Source organism: Corvus kubaryi, unplaced genomic scaffold (assembly GCF_017639235.1).
Source record: "Corvus kubaryi isolate FWS band 111438036 unplaced genomic scaffold, C.kubaryi_AGA036_p1.0 37300, whole genome shotgun sequence".
Lineage (NCBI taxonomy): Eukaryota > Metazoa > Chordata > Aves > Passeriformes > Corvidae > Corvus > Corvus kubaryi.
This window is the reverse complement of record NW_024581093.1, coordinates 13,674,844-13,691,040: the sequence shown is the minus strand read 5'-3', so window position 1 is coordinate 13,691,040 and position 16,197 is coordinate 13,674,844. Positions and strand designations below refer to the sequence as shown.

Sequence of the window (16,197 nt, the reverse complement as noted above, 5' to 3'; positions counted from 1 at the left end):
CTGCAACTGTTACTCTGATTTCTCCTGGTCCCAGGGCTGACTGCAAGTGAGGAAGCAGGAGCACAGTCCCACTTGGCTATTTCAGACGCTCTCAGAGTACATTTCCCACACCACTCTTACTGCCCAGAGGGCCCCACTGGAACAAAGAGGGCTTGCTGCACACCACAGAAACCTGGGAGACTATGTGAAGATCTGAACTGCTCAGAAAAACCATTTGAAATATTTCAATTAAGATGATTTTAATTCTAAATTAAGCAGATGCCAACAATATTTTTATAAAAAAAAAAGTTCTCAAAGGGGAAGAAATAGAAGTTTTATTTTGACTGAGACATATTACATACAGAGCATGGAGAGTTCGTGCAAAAAGTTGGTCCCATATACTAACATGCATAAAAAACCAGACACAAACTGTCATTAAAAAGTTAATACTACCTTAATTAGTAAATAAATTCGTATTTTTAGCGTTAGTGCCAAGGCTGGAAGGTCAGTCTCTTGAAATATAGTATTCAGCTGACCTGGGAAAATGCACTGACAATGCCTGTCAATAAAGAAGACCTTTGATCCATAAAGCTGAGAAATCCAGCAACTCTTAACTCACTGTATTATTATAATAAATAATATTATTATAAAATTAAATGTACACATAAGCAGGAGAGTACAGAAATAGATTTCAAAAATTGCCTTCAATCTCCTTTTCTTTTACTTTTCTGGAGCTTTTCTGACACAAGTTTTACTCAAATTCAAGCACTGCCTACTGCTGAAGTTGATGTAGTAAATAAAGCTGCAATGTTTCACACGGGATTGCCACATTATTGAAAGCACACAAGAACAGGGTTAGGAAAACGCAAATCAGTGTTGCAGGGCTGTGACTCCTTCATAAACAGAAGCCAAACTGTGTCAGTTTTCAAATAAGAGAAAAGACTTGCTAAAAGCTTCAAGATGTTGGGAAGAATGTGCCCTACAATGCCAACTTACTGCAATAAACCTAGCTCAGTCACTAGACTGTGGGCTTCTTTGTGTCTCATACTCTGAATGCAAAAAAAAGACCTCTGTGCCTCCTGCTACTGCAGAGGGAGTCTGAAGAGGACTGAAAACTGACAGCTCTGGAAAATAATAAAGCAACAAGTAGAGGCAGACATGGTGATTCTCAGGAAGAGCTGAAAGAGCCAGAGCTGCTAAACTCATTAGCATAGGTAAATCTGTTAAAAATGAAACTTTTAGCAGACTATTTGGTTCCAACCCAAAACAGGCCAAAACTGATATTGCAATATGAAAATGTTTACCTTAGGAAAGTCAAAACACTGTCCTTAAATTCTGTCATTTATGTTTTATATGCTCTTCTACAATATAGCCTAGTGATCCGAAATCATCAGATGTAAACCAGGCATTTCAACTCCATCAAAACATTTGCATACATTCCCCTGAAAACTTCAGAAAATATATCATATGCTGGAAATCAAGCCAATCAAATTAAAAAGTTTTCAGGACAAAACATATTCTTAAATACTCTTTTTTATGAGACTGTGGGTGGTGACGTGTCCCCACAAAAGGGAAGAACAATTTTGAGGAATAACAAGCAGTGTCAAGGGCTGGATGGTTCAGGTAAAGGGTGGAGAGCAAAGAGTAGCTCTAAAGGAGCCTGGTCCATCTAATGCCTTCAGCCTGAGCCTGAGCTCTCCAAAAGGACTCTCTCACTTCAAGTTCTTGTGCTTCAGGGTTTTGCTCGACTGGGAAACCTGCTCTGACCCTTGTTCTCAGCAAGAGGATCAGTGCCCCATCACTCTCCATGGGAACCTACTGTGGGTTCCCCCAACTGCCAGCCTCACGCTCTGCAAACCACTCAGCCCGTGCTGCTGGGACATTTTTTTGCCACTTAAGACCAAGATTAGAACAATTCTGCTCCTGCTTAGCTAGTGGAGAGGAGCAGGCTCCAACTGTGAGAATTTTCAACACCTTGTGTTAGATAAGACCCCCAGACCCCAACACATAAATTGTGGTCTCCCTGGCCCACTCCTGCATCCCTCTCCCCTTCTTCTGTCTGCACCCTTCAAGAAAAAATTCAGTTTTTAAATGAAAATCAGAAATTCGTTTTAGTTTTTTTCTATATTTTTTTAGAAATGCAAAAGCTGTCTAAAAATAGTTTTAGGGTAACTTTGTGGGCAAAAAAAAAGGAAAATCAAAGAAAGAAGAGGGCTTGTGTAACAAATACATGTCCCATTAGCAACCAACAGCAGTTTTAAAAAATTATTAGCTCATTGGTCCTTTCTCTTTTCAAAATTTCTTTACTGTGAATATCAGGTACATAAAAAACATACCTTACCAACTGTTCATGAACTTATGCAAAGGACATGGGTGAAAAAAAAAAACCTATTCAGTGAAAAAATATAAACATTAGAATGTGCATTTCATATACATTTGTTTCTAAGGCATATTTTATTAGGGTATTTCAATTCTTTCTAAATACCAAACCAATTATTCCCTACTCCAAAGAGAGACTTGATCACAGTTTTTGTTTTAAGGTCATGTTTGAGTTCTAATATTTAAGCCAATCGAAGTCTGGAAGCAGTAGAGCACTTGTGGAAAATGTGTATACATTTTTTTTACCTAAAGCCACAGAACATTTTTCCTTTTTCCATTATTATTAGTATAAAAAGATTAGTACAAACAAAACAAAACAAAAAAAAAAAAAAAAAGAAAGAAAGAAATTTCACTCCTACTTTCGTATTTCTTTAGATCTTAACCTGACATTAATGAGCAAATACACACTAGGATGATGATCACACTGTAGGATAAAATGGCTCATATACTGTGTTGATAAGTTAAGATGAAAGAAATCCAGAACAAAGACACAACAGTATTGCAGAGATATGTTTAGATTCCAAAATACTTGTATCAGTCAAAGATAGAAACACCCAAGACAAAAAAAAACCCCAACTGATAAATAGAAACATCCACTTTTTCCCCACTTGACTGTATAATAAAGATCCTGTTTATATTTAAGTGTCGCTCCACCACTTTGCCTGGCTGCCACATACAATACACAGATGCAGTATATTCATATTTTCCATCTGATCTCTGATGCCTTTGCTCCCATTGAATACCAGTGCCAACCCTGCACAAGCATTTGAGGATAGGATTTACATTACAGGAGACAAAGGAGATGCTCAGATGGGAACAGTACTGGCATTGAAATCCTGACCCTGGTGATCTAAGGCAGCAGTTAAGATCCTCATGAGTAACATCCCTGACGCAATTCTTCCCAAATCTCGGAACAAAGCATTACAATTTGCACTGGGCTGGACTACAGTAGAGAAGTTTACCGGAACCATGGCTGCAAAATCCAAAACTGTTACCTGAAAGGCACTTTACATGATCCCAACCTCCATATAACCATCCTTACTCTAATTACACATGTGATGGCACATTTCTTCATTTATGCTCTGCTAGGTAGTACCCTCATTTCAATAGGAATCACTCACCACAGCTTCTCCTCTTATTTCTTTCCTGCCAGATGAAGTTTTTTTTCCTCTTCCCACACCAATTGTCTTATTTACCTAAGACATCATGACACTTTATTCCATCACAACGTGGCACTGTTCCCCCAAAGCGAGGTCGGTCATTAGATGTACCATTCTGAAACGTGAATATTAATACCCAGAAGAGATGAACCGTAAGCATCACAGATGGACAAGAAGGGATTAGACATAAATTGGTAACAGGATTGATAACAATTCACAAGTACATCAGGCACGATGACACATTGCCTTGATCGACAAGAACTGCTATTCACAAATTGTACTTCCACAAGCACCTGCAATTCCCTCTCCAATCAAGATTCAGAATAAACATTTTAAGACTGGTATTTTTGCTAATAGCATCAACCTGATGCCAAGCACAAGTCAATAGGAAAACCTCTTGCAAGGAATGGAAGAGCTGAAGGAAATACAGAAGGCACAGTGGATGAATGCTGCAGCAGTCAACCACGTACACTTAAGAGGAAAGAGGAGGTTGTAATCCAAAAGAGAATTTTACAACAATAAAACATGTGGTGCTATATTTAAGGAATGAATGCAGAACTTCACCAAACAGTTCATAATAAATGCTGTGTGATCAAGTATTTCATATATATGTATATAATTTTGTGTTTAACAACATTTTAGTTGCAGCAAGAAACTGCAACTTTTAAAAGTGCTGCCCAACAGCCCCGGTAGGAGTCAGGCACTGTATGTAAAGGCACATTCAGGGAAAAACTGAAACACCCCACACATGGATACTTACTGTCTCAATGACTAGAAAAAGTCATTTACCTAAGACAGTAAAAAAAGGTGAAATATATCAACCCCACTGACTTCCCTTCTCTTCTCCAGCTAATCTTTTTTTGTCAAAACCAACTGCTTAATGACATTATCTTGTAATTTTACAGCTATTTGTTTTGGTGGTGGGCAAAGGACACAAGTGGTTGCTCTTCATCATTCATAAAAAATCTGAATTGAGAATAATTTAAGAGTCGCTTCGTAGAGATTCTTCTACTAAAGATAGGTATGCATGGTACTCCACTGAAATAGTCAAGTTAGATCTAAATTAGGAAAAATTAGTACGGGTAGAACACAAGGTTAACACATCTTTATTCCCTTCACTATACAAGATAAACCAGGTACTTCTGCCTAATATATTCTGTTCCTGACAAACTTCCTGTGACACTGAGTTGAGTACTTTTTGCTCTGAAGGATGCAAGCTGAAATTATTTCACAAAAAAAGAAAGCCCAAAGTCTTCCTCCTTTTTGGTTAATGCTAGTTTTATCAATTTACTTATTAACACAGCACAAGAACTCACATCTTCATTCACTTTGTTTGGAGTGTTTATATGTGTTTTCAGGAGATGCACACCTCTGCCATCCCTTTCTAAAGCCAGGCCTGGCCCCAGCATGGCAGTCGAGGCACACAGACCTAAGAACAATCTTCTGAACATTCCAGCTTCTTCCTCTTAACTTGAATTCCATAAGTAATCTTAGATGGGTGAATTGTGTCATGAAAACTGGAGACTCCTTATTCCTTGGCTTTCAAAAGCTATGTAATTCTTGCCCTGCCTCTAATTGCTTTATATTAAATACTCACTAGAAATACAGGGAAATTTGCATATGCTTCATAGTAACTATTCTTTTTGTTCTGAAGACAAAATCATTATTTACTTGACTTTTTTTTTTTTTTACTTTTTTTTTTTTTTTTCCTCCAAATGAGAAATTGCAACCTGACTTGGACATGGTAGCTACGATCCTTCTCCTCATGAATCTCCTATTGCACAACACTTCTGACTGTGCCTCTCACCCCACCAGACTTGACTTGGACAGTCAAGCACTCCAGGAAGAGGTTTGGATATGAAGGGTTCAACACAAATTCCAGCTGGAGCTACATGACAAACCATCAAATAGTAAAGCAGAAGAGCTATAAAATTCATCTCCGAAGGATCTTCTCACCCTCATTCCTACACAGACAATTAGAGAGAAAGGAAGGGGAGGAATGGAAGCTTTCAAGAACAGCCCATCCAGGATAGATGATAAAATCTGCATGCTACCCTGAGGAAACGGGGTACAAAGTTCAGTCTTATGTTTGTATTTCTAAAGAGCGTAAAATATCAAATATCCTTCTTGAAGAATAATTCTCTCTCTAGTCTCTTACACATTGCTGTGTAACTATACAGTAAATATTATCTTGCTCACATGCTTCTGTTTACTTAGTATACATTACATTTGATGCTATCTGGCAGCATAAGTTTTAGTTCTGTGATCTTAAAATACTAATAGTTGTCAATCAAAATAGAAAGTGCATAATAAAAATGTTCTAGAAACTAATAACCCTATATTTCTACACCATCAGCTTGGAGCTAAGCATTGCTAAAAATGAGATTAATTATATGTTTGCAGAGGCCCAATACAATCAGACAGTCCTCTAAACAACATCCTCCTAGAAATGAACACAGACCAGACACATAATCATATATATAGTGTGTATATATTAGGCAATACATGCAGCACTAAATTAATAGCATTATCTTTATTTGGCCCAGTCTTAAAAACCCTCACAATCTGCCCAGTGACAGTATTAGGTGGAGGATGAGAGAAAAAGGCATGGTCAATTCCAAAGTAATGTACAGAGATTTTCTACAAATATTTAGAAGCCTGGAAGCACCAAGGAGATAGACACAGGACAGGTCCCTGAAGTTATGACCAACATAATATGGTAAACTGTTCAATTTAAGATAGAGGGTCAGAAAAATATCCTTTGAATTATATCTGTCAAACTTTAGTGGGAACTTCACTGCTTTTAAACAGTGAAGGGACATTTAAACCTGCTCTGGACAAAGTATCAGCAAGTACCCTGCAGGGAACAATCCTGTCATGTCAAGAAGATGGACTAGATGTATAACAGGACTTTTGCTGCTCCATTTTTTATTACTCTAATCCATCACCCTTGCTGAGGTGAAGTTTTATGTAGACCTTTAAAATTATGACCATTTGAAAATTATGTCTGTGTCTGTATAATATATACACACGTATGGATGTAAGGTCTGGTTTTTAAAAAGTCCAAGTAGAAAAACATATTTTGCTCCTAATTTGCCCATGGTAATGTAACTAATGTACATGCCCACATAACTATGCAATAATCTGGCAAATATAGACAGAAATCTCCAGTTATGGTTATGGGAATACACAATTATATGCATGATTGTGACGTGAATTTCCAACTTAGGCATGCAGGAATTTAAGTATGTGTACTGTGAACAAGGTAGTAGTATTGTTCTGTGGTATGGTTATGCCACAAAACCAGGATCAGACTCTCAGATTTGCTCTAAAATAGAAAATCAGAAATCCTGCAAGATAGACAAATTGATGTCAAAGTTTGCAAAAGAAGCTAAGAAGAAGTCCCACAAGGAGCTCTAAACAAAATTATTTTCATCAGAGATTCTCAAGCAAAAAGTGAAATATTTTGTTTGGCTTTCTTCTGCCCAAGCCACAGTGGTCCTGATATTTCTTTGCACCCCACTTTTACAGAGAAGCTAGAACTCTCCCTCACTCTTCCTAAAACCTGAAGGCCACTGAAGGCTTTGTATTGAAAAAATATTAACATTTAACAGTCACTCCAAGCAATGGCTGCAGAAAACACCTCTGTTGCCAGGCACAGGATGACAGAACCCTCTATGGATAAGCAAGATGCGTTCTAGGAGGAGGTTAAAGGCTTCACTTTGTCCATGCATGCTGTCATTTCTGTTATTCCAGAGTGGAAATCCTCTAACTGACTAAGGCACTAGGCAATCACCCCTGTTTGAGTGTCATCATCTCCATACTTCAGTAGGGAAGAAAAACAGTAAGAGGATACAGAGGAGGGAAAGGCATTTTCCTTTTAATCTTTTAGGCTGCAATAGCTATAATTGGCTTTTCTATATAGTTTGGCTCTAGTTTGTCACAGCGTTACAATGAGAAACAGCAGCCTTCACTAATTTTTATACACAAATCCTAATGACTTCAATTGCTGCTAAGGATTCAGAATGGTGGCAGGATATGGCCATTCACCATAAAGGCCCTAAAGCCTTCATAATTACTGAGTATACAGAATATTTATTATAGAGACTGCACTAGGCCTCTTTTGTGGGCTGCCCTGGGCCTGTTCTCTGAGTCACATCAAGCAAGAAGTTTAAATGAAACTGCTCCCAAGTTTCTGAAATGGTTTAATAAAACATATACTGACTGTAATATTCAGTTTATAGTAGAAAACTATTGCCCCTTGGTTTGAAAAATGACCTCTAGTTGGCAATTTTACTCTCAGCTTCATAGATTATAGTCCGTTGTTGGTCATTTTCTCAATCCACAGGGCAATACTTTTCCATAACAAGCTCAAACTGCAATCAGTATTTGTAGGCTGTTACACAAGTTGAGTATAATATGTCTCAACACATTCTATTATATGACTAAACAAAAGAAATAACAACCTGGTGACACAGACATATGGAGAAAAGCAGAGCTATTCTTCTAATGCTGAGATAGTAGAAAAACATATTTCTTTGTATTGTGCTAATTTATATTAAATTTCGTGTCTTCAGTACACAATAATCTCTAATTTGGTCTTTTCGTTAATAGTGTTTTGGTTTGTGTTGTCTTATGTCTAGTCTTATTTTAATGCAAAACGACAAATACTAAATTCTATTAGTGTCAGATTTTAGAAATTACAAATAGTGACAGATAACCTAGCATTGTAAAATCACATGAAAATGTATTCACATAGATATGTAAAAGATCATTTGCTCTTGGGCTTACAAAGCACATTCATAATCTTATGGGTTTGATATTAGGAAGCTCCAATGCAGTGCAGTAGACAAAATGCAAGTGATTGTTTCAGCATCCAGCTCGAGCACTTAAATACAATTAAAATACCACATTTTGGAAAAACAGCTCCCATATTAGATAACCAAATAGATAAATTCTGTTGAGAAAGTCTCTGACCAGGAACTGAGGAAGATCTGGCATCTGTTCTAAAACATGCCCTGGACAGCTCTGCCAGTGACCACTGTTTAGAAAGTCACCCGCCTTCCCAAAGCACAGATACTCGGAGCTGCAGGGCTGATAGAACTTACCTGGCTGGAGTGTGGTGAGATTTAATTCTTTAATCAACAGGTGATGAACACTCTTGTAGACCCTTTGCTGCAAATACAAAATATTTATCATTATAAGCCTAGTATTCATCCCAATCTGTAAATAAAACTCTGTGGTTAAAATGTGATCCCCACCCACACTCAGAGCCAAAGGGAACAACTTCCTAAGCTGAGGCCAGAGCACTCAAGCAAAGGGGACATTTTGCCACTCTTCCTCTAGAAGTTACAAGTTTCCTGCCCATTAAACAAATACACCAGATTACTGGAGATCTATGCTGGGGCAGAAGGGAGAATCTTGGCAGAATGAGACCTGTAAGATGGAAAGTTTCATTTTAGATTTGTATGGGTGGGTTCCAAAATTATAAGAATCTACATCACTGCATTTTGGGATATTAAAGGGATAGATGATTTTTTTTTTCTTCATTTTCCACTATTTTCCTCCACTGTTGCTCAATCACAACCTCACCTGCATTCTCTAGCTGGAATGTAAGTGGTCTGGATTCATTTAAACATATAGAAACTGCATGCGGAAGCTTCAATATGTTTGAGCTAAGAATGTATTTGAATGATTACCAGAAGATGATAGCTCTTTATCTTACAAGTCTTCAAGGAATTTAGATGTTTAACTCATTAATAGTGTTTGCTGCATTAGATTTTACATTTTTATGATTTTAGAAGAAAGGTTTTCTGATACAGAGAAAAAAACAGGCTTTTTTTCTTTCCCCAACATTTTTCATTTTAGGGTAATAAAAGTGACACATATGTGCCATAATGTAATGGATTAATTAAGGAATATGATGTTTATCCTAGGTCCTGAGTTGTACATCTTCATAACTCACTCATAAAAATTAATGTATTATACCACGCTCCAGAATGATATATCTATTTTTACCATACCTGTTGAGAATAAATTGTCCTAAATTGGATTATCTTGATAACCAGTGAAAAATGTAAAAATTACATTGTTATTTTAAGAATTTACACTGCTGTGTATAAGAAAGCATCACCTCCTCACTGTGCTTTTGAACTGTCATATTACTTCCACTGTTATGATATCATAATTGCTGCTGCCACACCTAAAATCAAATGCAGTGCATATTGTATTTCTTCATACACTGCATTTCCTATCTTAATCACAAAACCATATACAGTACGTTTTTGGCCAATTCTTTCATTACTGACTGCGTCTGTATATAAGTAACACACAATTATGCATGCAAGGACTCATAAAATCCTCATTTCTAAAATCAACAGATGAAAAATCCCTAAATAATAATGTACAGATGTTTCATATTTAAATGAGCTGTTGGCATGTAATGCTGCCAATCATGCCAATGCACGCAATAAAATTGGTGAATTTCAAGGTACTCGGCCTTTACAACATATTTTTAATTCTTTTTAAATCAAAAGACCATTTTAGGAAGATGGAAATAACAACTGTTCAATAAATATATAATGACATATTTCTGATGTTCTCTTGAAATCTCCATGAGTGGTCAAGTACCCTATGTTTTTCCATACCAATTCCTCTTCCTTTTGCCTCAAGAAAGTTGATTTTTCGGTCCTTAAACTGCAATGCCTCACTAAAAGTAAATTATCTGCATGTTATCTGCAGAGTAATCCTCTTCTTGAATACAAGACAGAACATCAGAGTTTCTAATCCTTCACAGATAGAGTAATTCACATCCACTGTACGTTTTACTGTAAAGACAGAATAATACAATATGTTTGATAAATCATGTATGTGTCTGTGTACAAAGAAAAAGGTTCATCTCCTCTCCTACAAGATGCATCCGTATTAAAGCACACACACACACGCTCCCCATGCTGGCACTGCAACAATCTTTAGAAGTTCCGTAATAGAGACATCTAAGTTTAAAAAATGAAGCAGCTCACAGGTCAAACAAGTTCCTGATGAGAAGTGCTTAACCAGAAATATTATTCCACTGATTGTAAGTTTTCATCCATACATCAAACCCTAGAGTCTATTGATTAAATAAAACTGATCTTTTTTTATTTCAAAGCAAAAGAGAATTAAATCATCCCCATTGTTTTCCCTTTGTTTGGAGCTATCACAGTTTGCACACTGGCCATGCGTCCTGCTCATAATTACAACATCCTTAAGGAGAGTTATTCTACAATGACTGATCACAGGTTTCTTGCCTCTTCCTCTAAATCTTCTGCTCCTGGTCATAATCAATGGCACTTGATGGCCCAATATTCTGATCCAATGTGGCAAGCGATATGATCCAAGATCTGCTTAGAATCAATAAATTCATTTGCTTGGGGAAATTTTGGATCAGGACGGCTTTAAGTATATGTAAATACAAGAATTTACTGCAATTATGCTGGCACATCTTTCCTTTCTCATACCTCTTTTTCCACTGCATAATTAGCTGCGTCATGCCTTAATTTTGCTTGCAATCCTACATAAAGGAATCCAGGCCAGACAGCCCTTGCAAAGCCTTACTGAAGTCAAGGTCTGCTGGCTTCGAGAACAGAGGGTCTCTTTCAGCAAAACACGTCAAAACACTGCAAATCTTTATAATATTGCTGAGCCCCACGTGGCATTGTCTGGGCTCTGAAGATACCATCGAATGCTAACATAGGATGAACATGTAACAAGACTGCTTTGAAGGGCACCAACAGGTGCACACGAAAATCATCTTGGAGTTTAGTTTGCCTTTCTTTTTCCCTTGTGCAAAAATGTCCAAGTTTGGTTAATAGTTCCCTTGGGCTCCTGTGTCTCCAAGTCAGCCTTCAGCCTGGTTCCAGTGTACCTGTGCAGTGCAAATATGCTCTGACACTCAGCTCAGAACATGACACAGCCAGGAAACCCCACCTAGAGGATGTGATTTCCACTCTGGAAGGTAATCACTGCTAGACTGAAAGAAAGCAACCAAGTTTTCTTCTGTGTCTTCTCACCCCACACTTGCAGATGAAAGGACGCACACTTACCTCAGTTCTGCTACTGTATATACACATTGTTTAGTAAACTGTAGAAAGTATTCTGAATATTTTTCTAAAGACCAGGAACTCTAACGTACTTTGAATTTTCATTGAATTAGCATAGCAGACTATGGTACATGTATAACTAGCAAAAAAAAAAATTTCTTAAAAAAATTATTCCCTGTTACTTATTTCACTGCAATGGGGCTACAGAACTTCAGAATGATGAGTAAATACAGACATCTGTATCAGTTTAGAAGGCTGCAGCTTGGGCACATCTTTCAGCCCTTTAGTCTTTTTCAACTGGAAATCAGTAGTTCAGCACCAGCAGAGCAGAGATGAGAATCTTGTTTCTGCTAAGTAGCGCTAATTTCTGCCCATAGTGACATTCAGAAGAGGATGAATTGAGTCATAGGGATAAGAAAACTGTTTGCTTATGATGTGGCTGTCACCAGTGAAGATGAGTTTGTAACACCCTCCAAGCATCAAAACGACACACAAAAGATACATTAAAAAAAAATAAACCCAACAGATAAGTCTTGCAAAATATATCAATGCAGTTCTTCAAACTGAAAAAGTAGAAGTCAGAAGATCAAGAACTCGCAGTTAGGATTTTCCTATTAGATAAAGAACATAAGGATTCTCCTGAAGTCTTTGATTGATATATGATCTTTTCTTTCTTTTCAGGCAGAACAGCTGTCCAGTGAACTAGAAGGAATAGCCCCGAAGACAGCTTTGTGTCTGATATGACTTTGAGAGGGAAAATTATTCCAATGATAAATGTTTTACATGGAACATCTAATAAAATAAAATAAAAATGTCATCCATGAAAGAATTTTTCTTTCTATTTGAGTAAACAATCCCTATCATCAGCTGTGGGGCAGGGGTGTTGCTGTGTCTGAGACCAAAGAAAAAAGGTATTTCCCTCAAAATTGGTTTTAGAATGAACCTAACCAAAAAGAGGCAATAGGTACTCTTAAGAGAAGGGTAACTGGGAAAATGCAGAGGGAAGATGAGAATTTTCTGAATATTGTCAGGATGCAGTAATGGGGGATATATTGCAACTTCCTTCATTCTTCTCTGTAAGGAAATCTTTAAGGTGAAACACAGGTGCTTTTCTGGCTGATATCTGCCACCATAACTGTATGCAGAAAGAGGTTGACTACCCTCAAAAAATCCCAAAGCAATAACAACTACCAACCTCCCCAGCAGAAGAAGGTAAAAATTTGTGTAAATTTATTCAACCTAATGGAATTATGTAAATTACACAAATGGAGAGCTACAGCCACTGTGAGAATTGATTGAAGTTATGTCCAGATTAGAGGAGAGATGGCTTGGAATGAAGCCTTTCTGGAGCCTGCTCTAGAGCTGTGCTTTGGCAGCATGCTCTGTTTTGGCAGCTTGCTCTAGTGCTGTTGTTTGGTGAGGGGCTAAGAGCCTTAGAGAATGAACAGCCACAATGCTCAGATGAAATTTGTACATCTTTGTCATTTTCAAACACGTCTCATTGTGACACTTGAGTGGATGGATGAGCACTGATGGATGCTGTCATACACAGACAGCAAAAGGAAGAGTAATCATAACTGTATTTTTCTTGAAGTAACCAAATCCAGAACAGCACCAGCCATGGCCAGCAGTACATCCATGGTTCAGCCAGCTGCCCTCCAGAGTCTCAGTGAATCTGCCACACAGACCCTGTGCTCCTCAAATTTGCCCAAGACTAAACAAAGGCCCATCCACATCTGATACAGGACAGGATAGCTCATGGCTTAGAAGCACCTCACAGAAGAGCATGATAAGCCTTCCACCCATCCTCTTTGTCTTTCAAGACAATGGATCTGTCCTCAACAGCACTCTTTCAACTTTCACTCTTCTCCAAACCAAGCCCTTCTTTCCCTGTCGAAGCCTTTCTGTGTAGGCCCCTGTGAGTGTACTTATTCCAGAGCTAATTACAATTAAATGAGTATTCTAGCACTGAGAAGCTAGAGACAGGTACATGTTCTCATATACCTTTGCACAGCTAGAAATCATTTCTCTCCCTTCCCTTGCATAACTTGAATGCCCTTCCTTCCCTATCCCTTTATTCCCTGTCTCTGTAGTCTTCCCTCTCCCTCCACATAAGGTGCCATTAATGCTGTTCCTCTGTGTGCTCCCAGTAGCTGTTGACATCTGCCTGCTCCTCTGCCACCTCACCTGCCCCCTCCCCTCCTATTACTGAGTGCCAGCCCCTGCTCTCACGCAGATTTTAGATCCACACTTTGCAGAAATCCTGCTCCATGGGATTCCAACAACAGAAGAACAGAAGATAAGAACATAAAAGCACCCTCAATGTGGTGCCCCATCAGGAAGCCAACTAAATCTGATAGACACTGTCCTCTCTGACCCATAAGCAGGAAAGGGCTGAGCATTTAGACAACAGCAGTTCAGAAAACAACTCTATATGGTCTATAACCAGCCAGCACCACCTAACAAACAAAGAGCACTTGCCTAAGTCTTTACTTTTGAAGTAATCAAATAGCATTTTGAAAAAACAAAATAACTTCCACACAGAAGCATTACATATATATTTATATGTTTCCCCTCATTCTCCCTCACTTTTAGTTTGCAGTGACAATCAGCAATTATTTTACAGAGAAAGACTCTAACAAGCTTACAGGATGCCTTTAGTAATAAGATAATTATTTGTAACTCTATAAAGAATTATAATTTTTAATTTAAAAAGAAATCAAATAAAAATAGCTTTCATCTTCCCTACCATGTGAAGAAAACATTCTCTGCCTACAACTCAAATTATTCTCTCCTTTGTGCAAAATGAATTGACCCAGAAAACTAAAAGGGTAAGAACCCATATTTGCTGGGCTTATTCAGCAGCCAAAAGTTCATGAAAAACACTGTTGTGTATCACATAGCAACCACTTGATGCCTATTGTTAAAATACAGTAGTTATTCAAAAAGTAAAATCTTGCATTTTCAAATAAGAAGCGAGGCTGCAATGTGTGTTTACTGTTTTGGGGAAATAGTCATCTTGCCATTTTCTCTTTTTCCATAGTCTGGGCATATTTGGTCAGCTATGCAATGTGCAGTTACCCACAGGAAAGAAAAGGAACACAAGAATTTTCCTCCAATGTTGGGCTCACAGGACAATGTCCATTCAAAGCAACACTTGGGATCTCTATTAAGAGCGTTAAGATGTGCTCTATTTTTATCCAGCTGCACTTGCAGTAAAAATGTAATATTCCAGGGAAAGGGCATGAGGGAGAAAGGGAGTAAAGCTTCTGCTTTCTGTTGCAGTTGCACACTTTCACCTGCTCTTAAAGCAAGCTGCTCCTGGAAAGTCCTGTACATGTGCACAGGTGTCCACACTGCTACTGCACATTTGCACCTCCTCCCAGCACTGCTACCTGTCACTACAGCTGGGCAGAGGTATGATTTCACCAACATCTCCCTCTTTACCTTTCCTCCAATTCTTTTGTGGTAGAATATGCTTTAAAAAGTGAAATAAAAGTAAAATTTATACAGAAGGGTAGTCAGATGTAGAGTCAGAAAAAATATTAACAATTTCTGATAAATGGAGCTTGTATTACTCTAAAATATTTGAAAAGCAGTGGCAGATTACTTGAGCTACTCTGGCTTTGCCAGATTTCCATGAGAGCTGAGAGTCAGCCTTCAGTTTGTCACAACTGCATCAGACTGTCTATTTAAATTATCAAAGCAAAAGCAAAAGGGTTCTTCTGAAACAACTGCTGGAGAAGATGAAGGAAAGAATACAAGAGATATAAATTCCTTCTAGGTTTTATTATGTGCTGTTACACAAACAGCACAACTTAGAACTTCAAGATAATGACACTTTTAATACCAGAAGGGAATGGCAGACTTGCTTAGTGTAACTTCGAGATATTTCATCAAGCCTGCCTACAAACAGGTGTTCCACATTTTTGCTAGTGGTAAGATGCTTGTTGAGATTATCTTCTTATCTAGGAGAGTGTTTAAACTCCTTTTGAGCAGTTAAAGTAAGACAGTGGCAGAAAGTAGATTAAAAGGGAGAAAATGTATGAGCACAGACTTTTTGCCAAGAACCTTACTTTGAGCCCAGCTGTATCCAGGTATGTGTGTGCTGTTTCCACAGTCTCTGAAAAGAAAAGTGAGTGGTAGGTAGCAAAGCCCACATGAATGCACGAAGCTGCAGAGGAAAAAGTGTGAGAATGAATTGGGTACCCAGGAGCAAAGAGATGGGCTTTAGTACTTGAGAGAAGGATCTGGCTATTATCAATACAAGATGAAAAGCATGGATGGTTGAAGCTGCAGCTCACCTGCTGCACGTGTTTCTGCTTGCCTTAAAAATAAACTTCTTTACTTGACATCAGAGCAGATGCAAAAATCAGCTTAACATCTCATCTGGCTTACAAAGCACAAGTATACAATTTGATATTTCAGTCAAAGGCAGATCAGGGTGTACATCTAGACAGCAATTGTCTACACACAGGAATTGGTTTGGTCAATGGTCAGTGATCTGTCCAGGATAGGATGTGGTAATTAAACATGGCTGTGGAAGAGTGTAGCATTGTAACTACAGCTCATGTAATTTATCAGTAACATACTAGCAA

The 16,197-nt window shown here is 38.0% G+C and overlaps 1 protein-coding gene across 7 annotated transcripts in view; it reads right to left on the bottom strand.

Moving 5' to 3' along the window:
- The window catches only part of ZNF536 (zinc finger protein 536), a 347,905-nt gene that overhangs the window by 268,717 nt on the left and 62,991 nt on the right, over window positions 1-16,197 (bottom strand). For 6 of the 7 annotated variants that reach the window (XM_042027598.1, XM_042027596.1, XM_042027599.1 and 3 more), the window contains one exon: window positions 8,627-8,693. The exons of the other annotated variant lie outside the window; for it this stretch is intronic. The gene's annotated coding sequence lies outside the window, so the exon portion shown is untranslated. The remainder of the gene's footprint in view (window positions 1-8,626; window positions 8,694-16,197) is intronic. 7 annotated transcript variants of the gene reach the window in all.